Source organism: Pieris brassicae, chromosome 3, assembly GCF_905147105.1.
Source record: "Pieris brassicae chromosome 3, ilPieBrab1.1, whole genome shotgun sequence".
Lineage (NCBI taxonomy): Eukaryota > Metazoa > Arthropoda > Insecta > Lepidoptera > Pieridae > Pieris > Pieris brassicae.
The window spans coordinates 19,235,702-19,256,103 of NC_059667.1; positions in this window are offsets into that span (position 1 = coordinate 19,235,702).

A 20,402-nucleotide genomic window follows, 5' to 3' on the forward strand; every position below is an offset into this window, starting at 1 on the left:
GTATTATTCATGCAATATTCTTATCTTGTATATATTTTTAGAATTAAATTCTAAATTTTTACTAGCTATACTTATGTATGCGATATATACCTATAGTTGCGTTAATTAAAGGTGCGATTATATTGTCTTCTTCTGTAAATTGAATGTTGTTCTTCGAGAAAGGAGGACAAGGCAAGATTTTAGTTTTATAATATTAAAGATTTTAATACAAATTATTTCATTTCGGATAAATTCAAAAGAATTCAAATATGTATTAAAATAACACTACAGCGTCTGAAAACTAAATCACTCTGGTTACTTCAACGTAATATCAGAATTACAGTCATTATCCAAGATATACAGAGACGGGGGATCATAAAAACAGAGGCTCTGCGTTTATCTCAGCGATTACGCCGTAATGTGGGCGTAATACGGCGAATATGGGCGTAACGACGTAACGACGAAACGACGTTACAGCGTTACGCTGCCACAGCGCATACGTTGACTATAATCTGCTTGCAGATATTATGTAAACGTTTTTACTTGCGCTTGTTAAGTGGTTGTTTTGAATTTTGATAAAGTTTATTCGTTCGGAAAGGACGGAAACTAGTAACGATGACTGTTAAAGAAAATTGTGTTGTAATAAGTAAGAACGCGATTTATCATAAGTTTATGATTAATTTTTTTTTTATTATTCCTTTAGAGATAGACCATTCAAAAACATTTTGTAATTAACTGAATGAATACTTTGTGCTGATAAAAGATTTTAGAGTTTAAAAAATATTTACCGTAATTACACTTTGTTCTTTGTTTCTTTTCGAGTACAAAATGTAGAAAGCGACCTAAATTCAATTTCATTCAAAAGAAACAATTTGTAAATGTACAACTTATTTGCTCGGGATTACACTGAAACATGTTTCACGGGAATAAGATTAAAAAAATCATCTTCCTTACATTCCGAAGTGGCGCATTTAGAGAAGAGGAAAATTTGAATTTTCCCCGGAATTTCCCGGGAATTTCCACGGCGTTGTCACGGATAATCCGACAGGGGAGTGAAGCGGGCACAGTTTTAACACAGGGATGAACATAAAAATTAAACCTTTTGACGTATTCAAGATGCCTTTGTCTCGCGGGAAACAATTTTGTTTCTATCCAATTCCTCTTTGAAGCTATTGCTATTGTTTCCGTAATAATATCATAAATATTGTATGAATAACAATGTTCACGTTGAAGGTTTTCGTTAAACGGCTTACTTCTGAAACAATGGTTTGAATAGAATTGTTTTAGACATATTTTATAAATTATTAACTATTGACTGTGCCCTCTTATAAGAGCAATTGTAAGTAGTTAAGCATGAGATTCTCTTTGAAGCGACAGCACGTGTACGTATGGTGAATCAAAAATATACCTAGTGTGTCGGTTAAGAAAGGCTAATGTGATTCTTACCAGACACCTACCTACTTGCTTAGAAAGAAAAATGATTCATAAAATAATTATTTGTGAAGAGCATACATGCCTGATTTAAGCTATGACAGTTATAATAGGACAAGGCAAATCTGAATATGCGTATTTGCTTTAGAAATGTAATTAATAAAATAGAGATTAGACTAAAGAGAAGGCAAACCTTCATAGCAAAACTGTTCCGATCAAGACGTCCTTGGTACAATTAATCAACACAGCGCCATCTGGCGGCAGATTAGAGCGCCACGGACGAGGCTTAGCGCAGAGGCTTATCCAGACTTAGCTGGGCCGGGTAAGCCGATCTGAAAGGTATTACATAGGGATCCATTGCCGATACAATCTGACTATATTCAGGTTCCAATGACACATGATACACAGCCTATTCATAAGGAGAATTGCGGGCGTAAATCTAACCGTAACTTACTGACACAATGACCGAAGTCATATTGAATTATGTCCTATTAAAGGCAATCCTATGTATCTAAGACTCAGTTGATCTGAAGATTCGAACATCAGGAATGATTAAATTTTTTTTTAATATTGTTCCCAATGATGGAATTTGAGCGTGCCCAACGCGTGCCATTATCTTCTATACCCGCTTCTTCTCTTTCAGAAGCTCTTTCAAGATTAACCAGCTTCTCAAAACAAATTTAAGCTTTAATCCCTAAAAATATTTAGCAACATCTTATTCTAGTCTAATAGTAGTTTAATTAACAAAATTGTTTTAGTAGAATCTATTACGTCAAGTACCTACCTAAAATCATTAATATGTCCAATGGAAGAGACTAGCAGCCAAGAAGATCGGAGAATCCTTGTGTGAGGGGTGTATTTCTCTTTTAACTATGTATATACGTCCTTTTTTATTGTATTATAAAGTTATTCTTTTCTATTCTTTACTGTTAGATAGTTCAATTGCCGAAAATAATGGGTTAGATTTTCGGCGCTACTTAATAAAACTAACGCAGATGTGAGTGCCTTATAACCTCAAAGGGATAAAAAATCTTCACGCGCATGATTCTTATTACCGAATACATAAACGGCCTTGTAAATTGCGAGCTATTTCATAGCACGTTTGATCATAAGTATAATTAGAGCCCACAACGCCTTAAAAAAATACAAAAATGTAAAAAGTCTAATAACTTTTTTATGTAAACTTAACTGCTAATTACAAATAACTTTTCTTAACCACTCGCGGGTCAAATATTTCTAGCGGGTTTTAAACACTCCTTAATGACTTCCGCTCGTTAAGAGGAGAGGTTTTGGCTATTCTTGAGAATTAACAGTTACAACGCTTCTCCTAGCCAGGGAAGCTGGGTCTCCCGCGATATACATTACTGCTCCATTTGTTCAACTCCAATAGACCAAGTTAAGTTGGTTCAAAATTTCGTTATAACACATAAAGTTTTATGCATTTAGAATTGCCCGAAAATTGCTCATTTTGACGGTTTGGATGTTAGGTGCAATTCGTTGTGAGAACGAGACATGATTTGCCGTTATGAGATTTGTAGTACTATAGTTACTGGCTTTTGGGCTTTGAGGCTTATCCAGTTCGGTCTTACCGAGAGGTTACCGGCTTTAAAACTAAACTAACGTGAAACCTTTTACCATATCATTACATTCGTAATATTTTAAATAGGTACTTAAGATACACCCTTTGAAAAAAGCAGTGGGGATACAATCCAGATACAATACAATGTAGATCTGGGTTTTAGAGGTCTGTATCTGTTTCACGATCATTTGTTTTTTGTATTAGCAGGTTTTAGTGACTGTTCTGAGCCTGATGTTTTCCCTAACTGTACGTGTGAGTGTTAAATTCAAATATAAAAAGGAAATAAATTGGGTTCAAACCTACGACTTCACGAGAGTCGCACGCTGAAGCCACTAGGCCAACACTGTCAGATCTTCGGATTAGTAGCTACAAAACTCATAAACATCCTAAAGAATCCACTTTACCAGGTTAAAATGAAGTAAATTTTAATTGCGAATGTAAAGCAATTTACACATGCTTCGCAGCAACCAACCACAAAAGGAGACTGAAAAAGTATCTCACTAAAACTACTTTAACAAAATATTTAGTCTCGAGTTTAGTTCGGTGACAGTTGTTATAGGGATGTTCAATTATTAGTTAGATGAAACTCTTTGTTTGAAGTTGAGTGTCAACTGTTTTAATATTTTAAAATATATCCTTATAACTAACATAAAATTAGTAAGGTTGCGACACTAACAAAAAACTAACTTCGCTTATTTAAGGGATCTGAAATCAAAGTTACCAACATAACGTTCAACATAAGTGTAATCGACCTTTTGGACATAATCGGAAACAATAATGTTATATTACAATTTATGAGTTTGGGAAAAGCTAACATTTTATAATTATTACCTTAAATATATATGTGCTACTAATGTTAGGTTACTTGACTCTTGTGCTAACTATGTGTTTTTAAGTTTCCATAACTAAAGAGTCATGAAAAAAAATGTGTGGGTGTACTAGTGTACACACATTAGAAGTGAAACTTCTTTAAGACATTATTTTTCGAAAAATGAATTTTTTTGTTAAATTAGATAAAGTTTAACAAAAGGCTTTTATTATCATAGACATGAATACAAATAATACAATTATTTAATTTTACCTTATTACTACTAAGATTATTACAGAATCTCATTAATTGTATTATATTTTATTACTATCATTATTATCGTTATTAATGGCTTCGAATCAACCCTGTTAGGGACAAGAAAAATATGACGCGGAACCGAAAAATGTGACGGTATTTTTTCCCAACGCCGATAAAGAAGTTTTACTTGAATAAATAATGAAAAATTTCTATAAAATGTATCCAAGTAAAATATTCACAAATAGCTTACGAGCTTCTGTATAAGATAAATGTCGGTTTCGGCATGCAAATGTTAGGGTAGCACGTTCGATCTCTATCACTCACTGTTTCCCCTTCAATTTAAAATCATTTTTCATGATTCAAAGAAATGCGGGTCTAACGAATGCTTATATATAAATTTATTTAAGAAATTTACACGTAATATTAATAGGATATAATGGCTGCTAGGTAGAGTAAATATGGTCATATAATTTTTTGGATTATTGATTTAAGAGCAAACTCAAAATAACTTTATTCATATGGGGAAACAAGTACACTTATGAACGTCAACAGAAAATATATTTAATTGATTCTAAATTTACATTTATTACCAGTTCGCAAGTCAAGGGCGTAAAGCGGAACAATAGACTTTATGTCTATGAGCGCATTTAATATTCGAAAGGTGAAAGAAAACATCGTGAAAATACCGGTTTGCCTTAGATACAAAAAGTCGAAGGCGTGTGTGAGGCACAGGAGGTTGATTAACTACTTGACTAGATAGACAGATGAACATGAAAGAGTTACAGAAATCTGAGTCCCAAACCTCAAAGGTTGCAGGGCCACATTTTTTTTTAAATTATTCACCATATACAATTTAAAATACATCTGTTGCTACTAATTTTTTTATTTTTTTTTTATTTTAAGCCTTAAATTATTTCCCGATCCACTAATATCTGGTTTACCAATGTGTTGGTAAATATTTGTAATAGTTAGTATGTATCAGGAACCCTCTCCGGTAAAGGCCTCCTCCAAGGATTGCCATCTTTCTCTATCTCGAGCTATTTGCATCCATTGAGGACTCGAGATTTTTTTGATGTCATCATCCCAACGAGCGTAAGCACTGCTTCTGTACCATTTGCCTGGTGGGCCTCTCCATGTAGTTACTACTTTCGTCCACCTGTGATCTGTAAGGCGTGCTACATGACCCGCCCACTTCCACTTCAGTTTTTGGTGCTACTAAATAAGACGTATTATATCGACCCTATATATTAGGACCTAATAATAATTAGCTATACTAATTACTAATAAATTACTTCTTTTTAGTTTAAGGCAATTTTTTTGATTTGATTATATTTTAGATAATGTATTTGAAAGATTCTTTATACAAACACTATTACTAGTAGTAAAAACTATGTAGTATTGAAAATATGGATTTTGGATAAATAACCATAAGAAGGCTTCAAGCAGTAAGTATATCCGACCACTAATGTTGCGGGCTGGCGCGGTTCGAAGGGTAGTGTGAAATTGTTTCAGTTAGTTGATTCCCGGTGAGGGCTGTCTATCAACCGACCGACAATTAAACTTTTAATGGAAGCCGCGCACGAATGGCCCTCTACAGTATATATCATTTCCAGTTTGTATCGCTTACAAAATTATCACAAGACTTGAGTGTTTTGTTACCATCATTCCCATATTACATAAATAAATATGCGACAAGCGATAAGGTTTGAGTTGTGTTGGTCTAGTGGCTTCATCGTGCGACTTTCATTCTGGAGGTCGTTTTGAATTCCAGCTTTTCGCCAATGGATACGCACAGTATATAACACTCGCTCGAACGAAAGAAAATGTTGTGAGGAAATCTGCCTACCTCCCTATTACAAAAACCATCACCTAAACCTGTGTTAGAGGGCGCTTATGTTTTAATTTTGAAAATATTTATTGTAAGACGAAATATATATTATATTTGGAGGAAGAACGGTGTTCTGTTCGTCCAACCGATAGGGAGATCGTCAACCTGTCTAGCCACCAACTAGCTTATCCCATAATTTTGTTGTGCGTAGCAGTATGACGTCATTGTAGTGATTTGTAAGCACAGCTTGTTACTTGATATGGTATACGATTAAACCAAAAAATAACGTAATTTAAAATATGGTTTACGATACGTGTATATGTGTTGTACACAACAATTGTACTAGAACAAAATAAATAATTATAAAAAATGAATTGTATATTATTTTAAATACGTAATTTAATATTAAGTTTCTGAGTTCTATAGCATTTGTTTCACTGTTCTATCTAGTATTACTGTAAGCGTGCTAATACTATACCAGTGTCCCCTATATTTATGGGGAATCTAATCTATTTGTTCATATGCTTCCCAGTCCTGACTGGCATACTTTGTGAGAGTCATTCTTCTTTGTGGTTTATGTTCAGCGCGGTTTTTGTGAAACCTAAAATAGGAAAATGGTTTTTAAATTCTTTAAAAAACGACTAGTACCTTAAATTAATTGTTATTCTTATGATACACATGATGAACATGATATATTCCCTTCATAAATATAGGTTCAAGGAGATCCTAAATGTTTTATTTCTAATCTAATCTGTTATTTGAAAATAATAAACTTATGTATTTAATTATTACACAGCAACATCATGACCTTTACAAATGTTAATATGTATGAAGAATAGTTTATTTGTTTATACCAAGATTTCAAATTAATCGTAATAAACAAGTATTGGAAATCTTCTAATATTAAAGTAAATATGGTGTTCAAGTCGAAGGAGATAGTAAATGGCGACAGGAAACGGCTAATGCGAGCTTCCGTTTCCTTAATGATGTTTGTTTTTCACAAGTCTATCTTTACTTTATACGAATTTCTAACTGTAATTTCTTACTCAACTGTAGCTAGTAGATCGGAGAACACTTTGTTCATAAAATGAAACTATTCTTTTATTTTGACACAGTGACTTGTAAGCCTAAGCCTGGAGCCTTCCTCCAACAGAATAACTCAAAATAATAATAGGGACAGTAGCGAGGGCCAAATTATTGAAAAAACATTTTAAAACGATATTCACTTTTCTTTGAAAGAATGTGATTAATAAGATAGCATCAGAAGGACTTTTACCGCCCAATATTTTCTTGAACATTGAACTGTCAAGTGTCAACTGATTACTGTGACAAAAAGCGTTGTAAACGTCGTAAGTCATTGTGAAATACGACATATGTGTTACTGTTTTATGATTATAATACCAACATGGAGGCACAATTTGAAAACTTTTTCGATAAATTTAAAATATGCGACGACAAAAATTATAAAGTGAAATCTTTGATAAAAGATAATTTTATTATCTTTGATTTGGTTTTTGGTTTAGATAAATAGACTTCATTTTTCATTTGTTCAAAGAATATAAGAAATTATTTAAGCAAATTTGGGAATTGTATCAGATATGTTCAATCATATTCATGTGAAAGTGCGGTAAGCAGTGGTCTTGATAAAAATACGTCCGTTAATCATTTATCTCTAGGTCTATGGAATGTTTGTAAAAGAAATTCGATACTACAGAAGCCCAAGAGATGGAGAATCCTCCGAAAGAAGTGGTAAAGAAACGAAAGCATAAAGCGCAAAATAAACTCCTACAACATCTTAACCGAGAAACCCATCAAGCAACCAGAGGCGAACCAACCCCTACACGGCTTGTCTCCGTTTGTTAAACCGTTAGCCCCTAAAAAGGGGAAACCTATATCATGACCACTTGACCATAAAACAGTTCGTCAAAGAAAAAAAGGGTAACTTTTTAACAATTATTTGTAATAAAGGTCAGAGAATACAGGTTTTATATATATTAATTAGAATTAATTCGTATACCAATTGACGTTTTTTTGTACGGTAACGGAGAACGGCGAGTGTACCCGGCACATAGATTCACGTATACTTACACGACATTTGTTTGATTGGATATAACAGAGATGAAAAGACTAGATTTTCTTAATATTTAAAACGTGTACCACGGACAGTGGCGTAACTATATCATTTGGGGCCCGTGGCAATTTCTTTTGATGGGGCCCTATCAGTAAAAATCGTCACGTTGTACTGAGTTTAATTTTAATAAACTTCGCGATTTTCGGCGTACTCAATTACACGTTGTGTTGTCCCACTAATACCACAAAAATAACTCCTCTCTTAGGCGCGAGGGAATGGTATGTAGCCCCCATGCTAGCCCAATGTGTATTGCATTCATCTATAGAATAGCTAGCTTTTCGGTGAAGGAAACGTGAGGATACATTTAAAATGAAATAAAAATAACATTTCTATTGAGCTAGCGGCGTCTTGGACAGGGGCCCTCTTGGGTCGGAGGCCCGTGGCATTTTGCCAGCCCTATTGTTACGCTACTGAACACGGAATAATTGTAATCTACTACTAAAACACAGGGGCTAGTGTAGGGACTAACGTCAGATCAATTTAGACGCAAGGATATTATGTGTGTCATATATATCTATCTTAGACACAAAAATTGGTCGTAAAACTAGTTATCAACAGTAATAAAAGTTCTTTGTTTTTTATAAGCTATATAATGACCAAAATTCAAGATATAAACATCGTTTTAACATTTGAGTAATGTTTTTCTCTGCTTCATAATAACTAGGCGATACGCTACAACAAGCCACAAATCCATTGAAACATGTGATTTGAGTGCCTTTAAATCTTCATACCTTCAGCCATATTATTTTACGGTGCGATTGAACAATATTTTTCTCTTCCTGTAATACTTTAAAGAACACATCTCATTATCTTGATCACCTTCCAAATAGGGATACCGGTTCGTATTAGAATTCAAGGTCCGTTATAGAACAATACGTAACGTACATCGAAAAGTTTGTTAGCAAAATGGATTACTGTTTAGAGTATAAGCAGCCATGTACGGCAAACAATGCATATGTAAATTTGGAGCAGAGAACGTGGTAATGGCGAAGTTTATATGTAGCATCTAATTTAAACGAAGTGCCTAGTAGATTAATTGTCTATTAACTTTTCGGCTTGGTAGAACCCTCGATGTTGTTTGTTTTGTTAGAAATAGTAATGTGGAAGACGAGGGTAGATTGCGGAATGTTGCTTTACAAGATTTCATTAAAATCATTACAATTTATCCAAGTGTGCATCACGATTTTTTTATGTAGTAGGAAGCTCATCTGATGTTAAGTGATACCGCCGCCCATGGACACTCATATTGCCAGAACGTTCGGAAGTAGTTTGTCGGGCATTCAAGAATTGGTAAGTTCTCTTGTCGAATTGGTTCGGAAATACTTTAGTGGGCAGTATACTTACTTACTAATTATTAGATGATTACCAATGTTTTTCTTTTTCCGTATTAATTCCATGAAAAAAAAACAGAAAACGATATTGGTAATTAAAAGGGAGCTTTTCAATACTTGTGTAGTAGCACTGTACCAACCGCATAAGAAAACCATAGTCGTGTTTAAAATTAATAGAACGAAGGATAAAGAATATGTTTATAAAAAATAAGGTAACTAATATAATAAGGTAGCAGATGACACAATGATTTTTTTTTTAGGAAATGAACGGGCACATGGCAAAAGTAACAGAAAAGTGGAGAAAGGAAGTATTAATCTGGTGCAATAAGGTACAATAAACACATAAGGGGACGACAATTTAGAAGAATGGATTAGATTAGGAAAACATCAGGTGGTATGTAGCAGAGAGTGGCAAAGTGCAGACCGAAATGGAGGGATTGATAGAGGCCATTGCCAAAAAAGTACAGATAATAATGAGATGATTGATGAAATAATACCAACCTTTTAAGTTAAGTTAAAACGAAAATATTTGTATCAAATAAAATCAAAACTTTTCATTTTAAAATACGATATGGATACGATATGATACGATACGATACGGCTATATTTGAAATAAATGTCCAGACTTGCAAGGACGGGCCAAGCCACTCGGATGCAGCTTGGAATCAAATTTAAACCCACAAATCAAAGAGTAACTGAATTTAAGTCAACCGTTTTTACCTTTTAGAACCCGTTTCGAGTGAATTAGGTCAATATGATACTAGTTATACAATATAATAGGAAAGTTGAAGTGAAATCCCGTGGCGCCTCAGAGGATGAGAGAGTTTTTATTTAATAGTTTATGTAGTTTCAATATACAGCCAATACACGTCGAACTGAAATATTGTTTGGATGGGTAATGGAGTGACCAAATAACATCGTAAGGTGAAAGTAAGAAGAGTAGCAAAAAACTAAGGTCCTATGAGACCTGTCTTGAAAGCGATAAGAATCGATCGGGTGTAATGAACTAATTTGTATTCCCAACTTTGCCCAGCCTTCAGCCACGTCCGATACAATACGAGTATGAAACGTAAATAGTCCTAAACATGCCCTGAGGGCCACAGCCGCGCGACAATATACATTAATTATGAATATGATTTCGACAGAAATTCGTTCTTATTAAACCGTGTATTTATTGATTCTATACATATTGTATGAACTTTGGGACACATACTAAATTTGTATTTTTTACTCACCTCTACATAGAGGTGCGACCACCGAACCAAATAGTTTAAAAACGGTATTGTGTTAGGATTCCACTGTTGTGTAACGTTTGTGTAGTACTATACAGTTTACATTTAAATCAGTTCTAATTATCGAATACTACATTTAAATTTGGCAGATGCGACAGTTTATGACTACACAGATTATACTTCAAAATAAAATAGTTCTTAGGTAAAAACAGGCTACCATTCACACCTCAACCAGTGTTTGTCACATATCGGCAGTATGTTTTTACAAGACAAGACAAGATCTCTTTTTAAATAACATTCATAATAAGTGGTTGCCTGGAAGAGATCGCTCAAAAGCGATAAGGCCGCCAGTTACCCTCCTTTTGATTTAATTATGTAATTTTTTTTAATGTAACTTTTTGATGAATGTGATTTAATTATGTGTTTTTTTTTTAATGTTTTGTAATGTAATGTAACGAAGTGTTAATAAATAAATAAGTTCATATCAACTATTAAATCCAATTCAAACAACTATGGCATATTCATAGTGCTACGCTATCATGTCATATCATGCCTAGTGCTTCATGCTTTGCTTGCTTGGCTTGAAAAGATCATTTATTTATAAGTAATCATACAGTTAACATAAAACAAAACACTTATACAATATATGAAGCCAATACAGATTACATAGATAAACAATATATGTATATGAAATAGAAAACATAAGTAAGTAAATTAATAGACAAAGAAAAAAAAGTTGTAATTTAATATTCAACAAACGACAATTAATTTAATTAATTTGCCCTTTAAGACTTTCCTTTCTATTATAGACGCTTCTTGAATTACCACCACCTCAAGTTATCATTATTGACTGAACACAATAGCAGAAAAGATATTTCCAATGACTAAAAAATTGAGGCCAGCACAATAATACTTATTTTTCGTGTTTTGGAAAAAGTTCAATATGGCGTTGCCATTAGTTTGTTCTCTCTTTTTTATTTTGAATTTTTAATCATAAAATTGTATCCTTTGTAATGTCGTAAATTATATCACCTATACAAAAGCTATTGACCTCATTCTACTAGAATCTTATTGAATACGGTACCGGTAAAATATTACGAATTCGACTTGAATATTAAATGTACACTTGTACAGACACTTGCCACACTAGGGCTGCGCTCATGACTGTTTTATTTAACTGTTACAAAATATTCGATAACTATCATATAACTGTTATAAATAATAGTTGTGTGTATGCTTGTTGTACGTTATGCATGTATTGCGCAGAAATAATAATGTAGATAAAATAATATAAGTGAGTGCAAGGTTTTGTTAAAGAATACGCGAAGTAAATAAAGAGTGGTGTGGTGAAAGCCTTGCCTCGCGAAGAGGTCATTACAAGTAAGTAGTACATTACCTAGTATTAAGTTCTTTTGTTTTATATTAGTAATATTTTTCATGATAGTTTAGTATATATATATAAATTAATAGAAATAAATAGTCAAGCAATGAATAGGGTTTTTTTTATAACAGTGATTTCACAGTGAAGTGAACATCACTATTGCATAGACTAGAAATAAAATACCTAAGATACAATAAATCATGACCTTTTGGATCGGCGATACAATATTTCTGGGTACTCTAACATTGTGTAATATATACCGTTATATATCTGAGAAGCACAGAAGTGTGAAACGAATTGTGGAATTATATTTAGTATCGTATTAAGGGAAAATGTTTTGAATAAGATTTTCATATTGGTGTAAAAAGCTTATAACGGGCTGAGTACTATATATTATTGTGAAATCTACATACTTCGTTTGTTTATTATATGACTTAAAACATATTAAAATCAACGACCCTATTAAAAAAACAGTAAAATAGAACAAATTAATATGTAGACAATTAGTAAGACTGATACACTTGCATACACATATACAATGATGTTATTATGACACGTGTTCAATAGTATATGATGTCTGGAAATATTGAAAATGCCAAAAAGCCTTAAGTATATATACGTACAAACAGTTGGCGCTGGTCATTTATTAACGCCTTTGTAGAATAAAGTAGGGTTCGACTTCCGATCATCTTCAACCGACAGAAAATATCGTACCTTTAAAAGGCCGGCAACGCACTCGTGAGCCCTGGGTCATTGAGTGTCCATGGGCGGTATCACTTAACATCAGATAAGCCACCTACTGGTTTGCCCAATTACATAATGAATTACGTGCTTTAAGTTTTGTTTAATTGCGTGATAAATTTACTGTGAAGATGATTTTTATTACTAAAGAACTCGTAAAATATTATCGATTTCTGAACTGTAAACATCAATCTGGAGTGAGGTTCACGTTTATGCAACTATGAAATTCTTTCATAACCTTTCCTAGATTCAGAGTATTAAATATTAAAAGCGAATTTTCTCGGAAGAGTTCGATATCAATGCAGTCTACGAAACATCAGTGTGAAAGAAACGTTGTGATATTTATTAAAAAAAACAATGCATTTTTTGTCGTTACGTAATACTTGAACACTCCCTATAAAAACGAATATAATATTTTACAAAGTTTTGGAACATGAGAGATTGGCAGGGGTTGAATCGACTAAAATCTCGTTAAAGGAAAAACACGGGTTACGTCGGTCAATATACTACATATATATGTTATAAGCGCTTTTTAGAACTGCCACATTAAATATACAGTACACACAATAATGAAACCATTAAAATAGGTTTTTTTCTACTGTCAAGAACAAGTTTATGAAATTTGACACTTTATAACCACTGTCAGTTAGTGCACTGCGACTTGTCCCTAGCAAGCTGTTGTCATTGAAAGGATATTGTATTGCATAAACATCGACAAAGAGGCAGATAAACATCCTATCATCTGGTTTACATTTTAAAATCCGTTGCAACATTGTAAATCTTACAAAGTTCTGATTTTCAATGTTACGGTTAGACCATAATTTGAGTAACATAGAAGCTTATAAAGGTGGGTTACCCATTCATATGGCATTTTTTTGAAACAGACATTCTGTTGACGGGGACAAAGTGGTGTAAAACCCATATGTTAGTAAATAGAATAGTGCATATGCACAACGTTTGATTAATCTATTAGACGTACTAATATCGCTTACGTGCCCCCATACATACCAGAATATGTATAACACGATTTTTCCATGTTGATGTTTTCGTGCGCTACTACTACAAGCGCCATTTAAAATAATTATTGTAATTGTTTTGTATTTTATCTATACGTACTTGCTGCGTTTATATTTTTATGTCTTGCTAGGTACAATCTGTTTATTTTAGTGTCTTGATTACTTTATTAACATTATTTTCTTATCTATGAAGCTATTTATGTACTCGAACATATAGATATATATAACTTTTCTATATCAAATATTTGTGCTGTAATAAATACTTTAGAAAAATCTAAGTACAGGAACAGTTCCTTACTTGCTTAATGTAAATTGAGTTATAAAAGCTAGCTTGTGTATCCTACAAACTCAAATATGTTATTTAAAGGGGGAAAATATTTAAATAAAAACTGGAATAACAGGATATGAGTACGGAAATCATTTTCCATTTCACTTCCCAACCTGTATCCTTTACCGCGTATTGATTTTCGTATTTCCATACGTACCCGGCTAGGGCTGTCCCGAACCGTCTTACGTAATCCGTGGCTTTACATATTGAAATTATAAGCGTCGTATCTTCTTTTAGAAGTAACTTAAATTTCTTGATTTAACTTGAAACAAAAGTATAAGTGATTAACGTTGACGATTGTTATGAATTACCTTATTATTCAGATCAATGTAGGAGAGGAATTTCTTCGATAGGTTGAATCAATGTTGAGAACATTCAAATTTGACTATCTTCTATCTCAAAAATGACTTTAGATTTTTAGGAGCCCATACCTATAGCTTACGCTCTTCCGTAAACTATATCTTTGAAATCCCATCTCATAACTCCTCCTTTCTTGGCGCATCCTTTAAGGTCTCTGCAGTGCGGCTTTGGAATTAACTTGCCTATTCACTTAGCTCCTTCTCTATCTTCCTTTATTTTTTTCTGTACATTACCTCTCCACATCGTAACTACTAACTGAGACTGATCTTAAATTATTGTGATTCATGCGCACTTTTTACCTTTTTTTTTAGTTTAGTTAGTTTTTTTTGTTTCTGTTTAGATTTGTCATAATTACTATGTATTTTTGCACTTGTTGCCTACCTTATCTAATTTAAAATCTTTTTTTCTTCATTTCACTTAATTTTTCGTGTTAATTATCAAATAAGAATATGCAATGAGGAAAATAGGATTTCAGTGATCTCCTTGCATAAAGTGGGTATGGAACCGTCGGTCGTATACCAGACACTTCAAAAGCTTAGTATCAGCCGTATTTTCGTAAATCGTAGTATCAACAGATACAACACTTCGTCTGTCGAAGACGAAGATCAGAGCGGCCGAGCGATGCTTGATTTTCAAAGGCTGTTAATACTGTTAAAACCAGAATTCATCGAAACTCCATTGGGAAGCAAAGGTTCTTATCACGAGATGAAGATTCCCGCTGGGACTCTGTCGTGTATTATAAAATAAGACCTGAAGCTCGGTGGTTATCGTTAATATACAAGATATGCCCTAAATCAATCTTTACAATTAAAGATAATGGATCGATTACAACACCACACCAGAAATATCCTTTACCGATTAAAAATATTCACAATTTAAGAATTCTACAATAAGCAAACTGATAAAATGTACGCTCACAGTTTTAAAGAAACTGCTGAAGTGGTCGGACTGGTACGACGTGGTCATCATCCTGCTTTAGTGATGGTTTAATGTATGTAATGTGTCTTATCTAAGACTGTCACAAAACTAAATTTTTCTGAAACAGGAGTGAAACTTCAGCCAAACTGTATCAAGATACAGTCTTGGATCATGTTGTGAAACGTCTCAGTAATACACTTTTTAAAATAATACCTTCGACTTTCTAGTAGGATTCTGCACCTGGTCATAAGGCACGAACTACCCATGTCTGGCTTGACACCGACGTCCATGACTTTAAAACAGCTGAAGACTGGCCCTCATCCAGCCCAGATCTCAGACTTCAGGTGAGTTTTAGAGGACATAACTTGCTCTTTGCTCCGCTGACATAGATTGATCTTTGGAGCAAGCAGTGGCGAAATTTGCCATGGAAACAGTGCGTCAATCCAGACATTTTTGGTCAAACAAATTAAAGGCCTGTGAAAGGACAAAAGTGGCCATTTTGAATAGAGGATTGTTTTATTTTTTGTTATGACTTTAAAAAATATGTAGGAATAAATTTTAATAATAATACATAAATTCATTTAAAAAAATGCATTTTTATTTGTCACAGAAACAATGTACACTTATGAACGTCAAAAAAGAAATAATAAATAAAAAACATTTCTAAGGAGCTGCAACCATTACACTACGTTCCACATCATGACATCTTAAGTAATTAATAATAATAAAAAAAAAGATTTATCCTCTATCAGCAGGAGGCATGGTGAAATAGGATCATGCACTTGCATTTCCGTGGGAACAATACGCAAATACATAGTAGAAATAGCTAACATCACCGCATACATGAATTCAACTAGGACCAGTCACCCGTTCACGAGTATGACGCATGGCCAGCCATCGGCCCCTTCGCCATATTTTAGGGAGAAAGACAACCTGACGCATGGACGCTGCGCACACAATTAAATTAATTCCTTTTAAAGCTACGCCAAGCCTGCATTGTAGCTTACCAGCTAGCTAATTACATAGAATTGATATAGTTTTAATTTTTAATGACTTTTATAGAGATATTGAGTATTTGTAAAGCGTTAACTAAACTACATATTAATTACAAATATGTTGCACGTCTGATTTTTTGGTTGACTTAATTATTATAGCTATTGGTATTATTATTTATAATGTAATCTCAGTTTGTCAACCCTATTCTCCAGGGACTGCCAGGGTATTATACCTGATCACATTATGTTATGTTCTGTACAATAATTATGGAAAAATATTGCTGTAAGCTTTTTGTTAGCGAAATTAAATGCAATAAATAGTCTGGCTATTTTGTAAAGATTTTATATTTGTGTTAATGAAATTGTTAACGTTGTAATATATTTTTATTATTCAAACATTAACTGTCATAATTTATTTTAAATGTATTTTGTCTGCACTTACTTTAAGCAATATAATTAAAAAATTGACTTCGGAATATTAAGCAGCGTCTTTGTGATCGCGGTTCCATAATGCTAACAAAAGATTTCGCAAAGAAAATACAGCAATTATAATTTAATGCTCCATTATCTTCATTTTCATCTGAATGTTTGAGTCTGTGAGTCTTTGTCGGTAATTAAGGAATTACGATCTTTGCGGGCACTTAGCGGCGATCGACGCAATGAACGGGAATTTTAAACTCATTAGATACGGCGACAATTAGACGTTCTTGTCATTAAGCGCTTTGGAATTAAGTACTTTGTGTGGAATTCTGACGTATTTCTCAATCATTATTGGGGACTGCAATGAGCTCGAAATGAATGGGTTTTAGCGAGTTATTTGCTCTATCGATTCCGGAAATTTTGAAGTGAGTTTGAGACATTCCGACATCTTGTCTCCCTAATGCAATCCTTGGTAGTAATACTGTACAAGCTTCGGGGAAAATAAAATTTCAATAATAAACAATAATGTGTATGTAACTAATGTAGTTTTAAGTAACGTCAACTATTTCTACCTATTAATTGATGCACGATGTGTGTTAAAGACTGCAAACGCGTTATAGAACGAGTGCTACAAAAACCTTTGGGACCTCTTTTCTTGATACTTGGTTCAATTGCAGATGAACGTAAGGAGCAGTAAAAATATAAAACAAAAATTCGAATCGCTTAAGGGTCAACTCAATATGTAAGGTCAACAGAATTGACCAATCATATATGTGCGACAGGATTTGTCCTTCTGTTTGACCAATCACAATCAAGCGAAACGCGCTATTGTTTTATCTTTTTTTATATTCTAGTAACCTTTAAAAAAGTAATGTTTGAAAGAATTTTTAATTAAATAGAGTACTTTTCCAATACATTTTCATGTAGCGTGGAAATTAAATTAAGTTTTTTAACTCGCCGTTAAATACATAAAAGAATATTAAGCGTCAATACGGAAATCACAAATAAAACATTCAAAGTCACCTTCCAAATTGGATTTCCATTCAAAGGAAATCTTAATTATTTAACATTTTGAAGGGAAAACATTTCGTAAGTCCATTATAGGCTTTAAGGGAAAGTTGGAGCGAATGAAGTGACGGCTGAAGAATTCCTACTTCTCAATTTTTGACACTTCCATCGATTGAACCCGCAAAAATATTTCTAACGTTGTTTTATTAATCTAATAATATTGTATACAATAAAAATATTTCACTGTCGACACTTACGTATTTTCTTTATTTTGAGTAATAAATTCTTTGTTTATATATTATCTTCAATATAATATGCTGATTCATAACTTTTTAATACTGGCACAAAAATAAATTAATATTCGTTAACGACCATTCAAGTGTGAAGGAAGGAAAGTGCTTTCTCCTAACTAAAGGGAGGATCCTCGAACAGTCTAACCAGTCACTGGCCTGTAAAAGCGAGCAGTTGTATATATCCTTACAGACCATACTAATTTTGTTACCGAGTTTCTGAATATGAAATCGTAGCATTGTAGCTGCAGACTGTAGGTGTCCCTACAAAACGCTAATTATTTATATAATATTATGAGTCTGCTCCTATGAGAAGTTACGGTCGTGAATAAATGTACAATACCTATAAATTATAACAAGCGATTAAAAGTTAATTATTATGTTAGTGAAACAATAAGTCCACATTAGCCGTTGAACGGGAAACACTCAATGAGCAGTGTTCATTCATTCTAGTAATTATTTCAATTTCATTACTTTTAATTATAATTAAAACTATTTAATCAATGTACAAATATTTCCTAATTAGACTAGTGTAATTATCGAGAGGTTATATTCAAGTTTTTATAATAATATGCGTTGAAAAGTATGACGAGTCATGTCATTGAACTCTCCATATTGGTTTGTGGACGTTAATTCTTGTAAGTTTTAATTTTTAATCACATCTTTAAACACATTTGTTATATGGTAAACTTATTTGGTCAGCTTTAAGGAATGAAACCTAACTAGTTGAAAAAGACGCGTTTACAGACTTTGTTGCCATACCCGTAATATTCATTAGTTTTATCGTTCCTTTTACGTGGATAGAATTTTGTATAGAACGGTCGAGAAGCTCACCTGACGTCAAAAGATTCATGCACACTCAGCAGTGTAGGAGGTGGCAAGTGGCTTTAACTTGTGACACTTATCCCATGACATTATGGCATATGGCTTCAACCCAAATAGTCAACGGCGTGATCAGCTTATTTACTTCACGAAACCAGAGGTTATACAACCTTTTGAGGTCTAGAATATTGTTTGTTTTTGATGCCCACAGTAATAACGTTGAAATCATTCAAATCGAAGTAAGAAACATTTTTTATTTGGGATTCAAACTGGATCGTATTCAGCCCGTTCAATTATTAAGCTTGTCTGTAACCGAGCGAATAAAATAATGTTAATAAACGAATCTCAATCTCTATGGGCGAGAGAACTGCACTGTACATAAAGCAAATTAATGAATCGTCGGCTGCCGGCTCTCGGTTTATTTATGTTATCTTTAGTTCTATTGGATTTCTTGTTCACTTCACACTACATGCTACTACACAGATTAGTAGTATATATCTATAATATTATTATAAAGTTGAAACTTTTAGTTAACAATCCCAGGAAATGAAATTGAAAAATAATGTTTGTGTTTCTTAGTCATTACCATATGAATTTCACTCGCCTTTTTGTGAAATTCAATTAAATATTAAAATATATTGCAACGTAAATTATTTTGCGTTCACCTGACAGGTACTTAATTCCATTAAATAATAACTAAGGTCTCTAAAATTCATAGCTGTTTTGTTTAAAGCGAATTCTTGAAAGGACTAAAATACCTAGCACAAGGTGTAATGTTATTAAAAATATCAAAGCGTCAAATTACTCTGCCCAAAAATCCTTTGAAGGGCGAAAATATTGAATATTCATAATATTCAAATAACCTGAAGTAGCATCTGCCCTATACAACTTAATTGAATTTTTTACTTACCTTGAAGGAGGTCCGTTATTAAAAACCATATTAATGGGACTTACATTTTTAATAAAATTCAAGTAAACTTAATATTATTTAACGTGTTCGGTATTTGAAGTCCATAATAATTTTAAATTGAAAGGATATTAAATTTTATTTATGTATAAGATCTAAACCAACGTATACAATTTCTTGTAGAAAATATGACATCACACACTTTACAAACATACACATCAATTATATTAGAACATATCAAGCTAGCAAAAGAAAAATGGTAAGAAGCAAACACAAAGTAAAAAAAATCACAACAATACCTAAAACTAAATAGCAACTTAAACTTCGTCAAATCGATGTTGTTCTGAATAATTGTGGGTTTAATAAAACTATAAATTTTATTGTATATGACACGTTCAAATACTTTAGCAAAAGCGTTTAGAATACAAATTGGCCCATAGTTGCATAAAGCAATTACTGACTGTCTTTTTTATATATAATTTAAAAAGTATTAAGTATAGTAACCGTTTAAATTTTTCTGTAATAAATGTATAGCCTGCAGCTAAGATTCATCATCGGACGTCGAGGCAGAATACGAAATTCCATCCGTATTTCAGCGTTTTTCAAGGCATTTTTGCTGCGCACCACCGCTATGTGGAA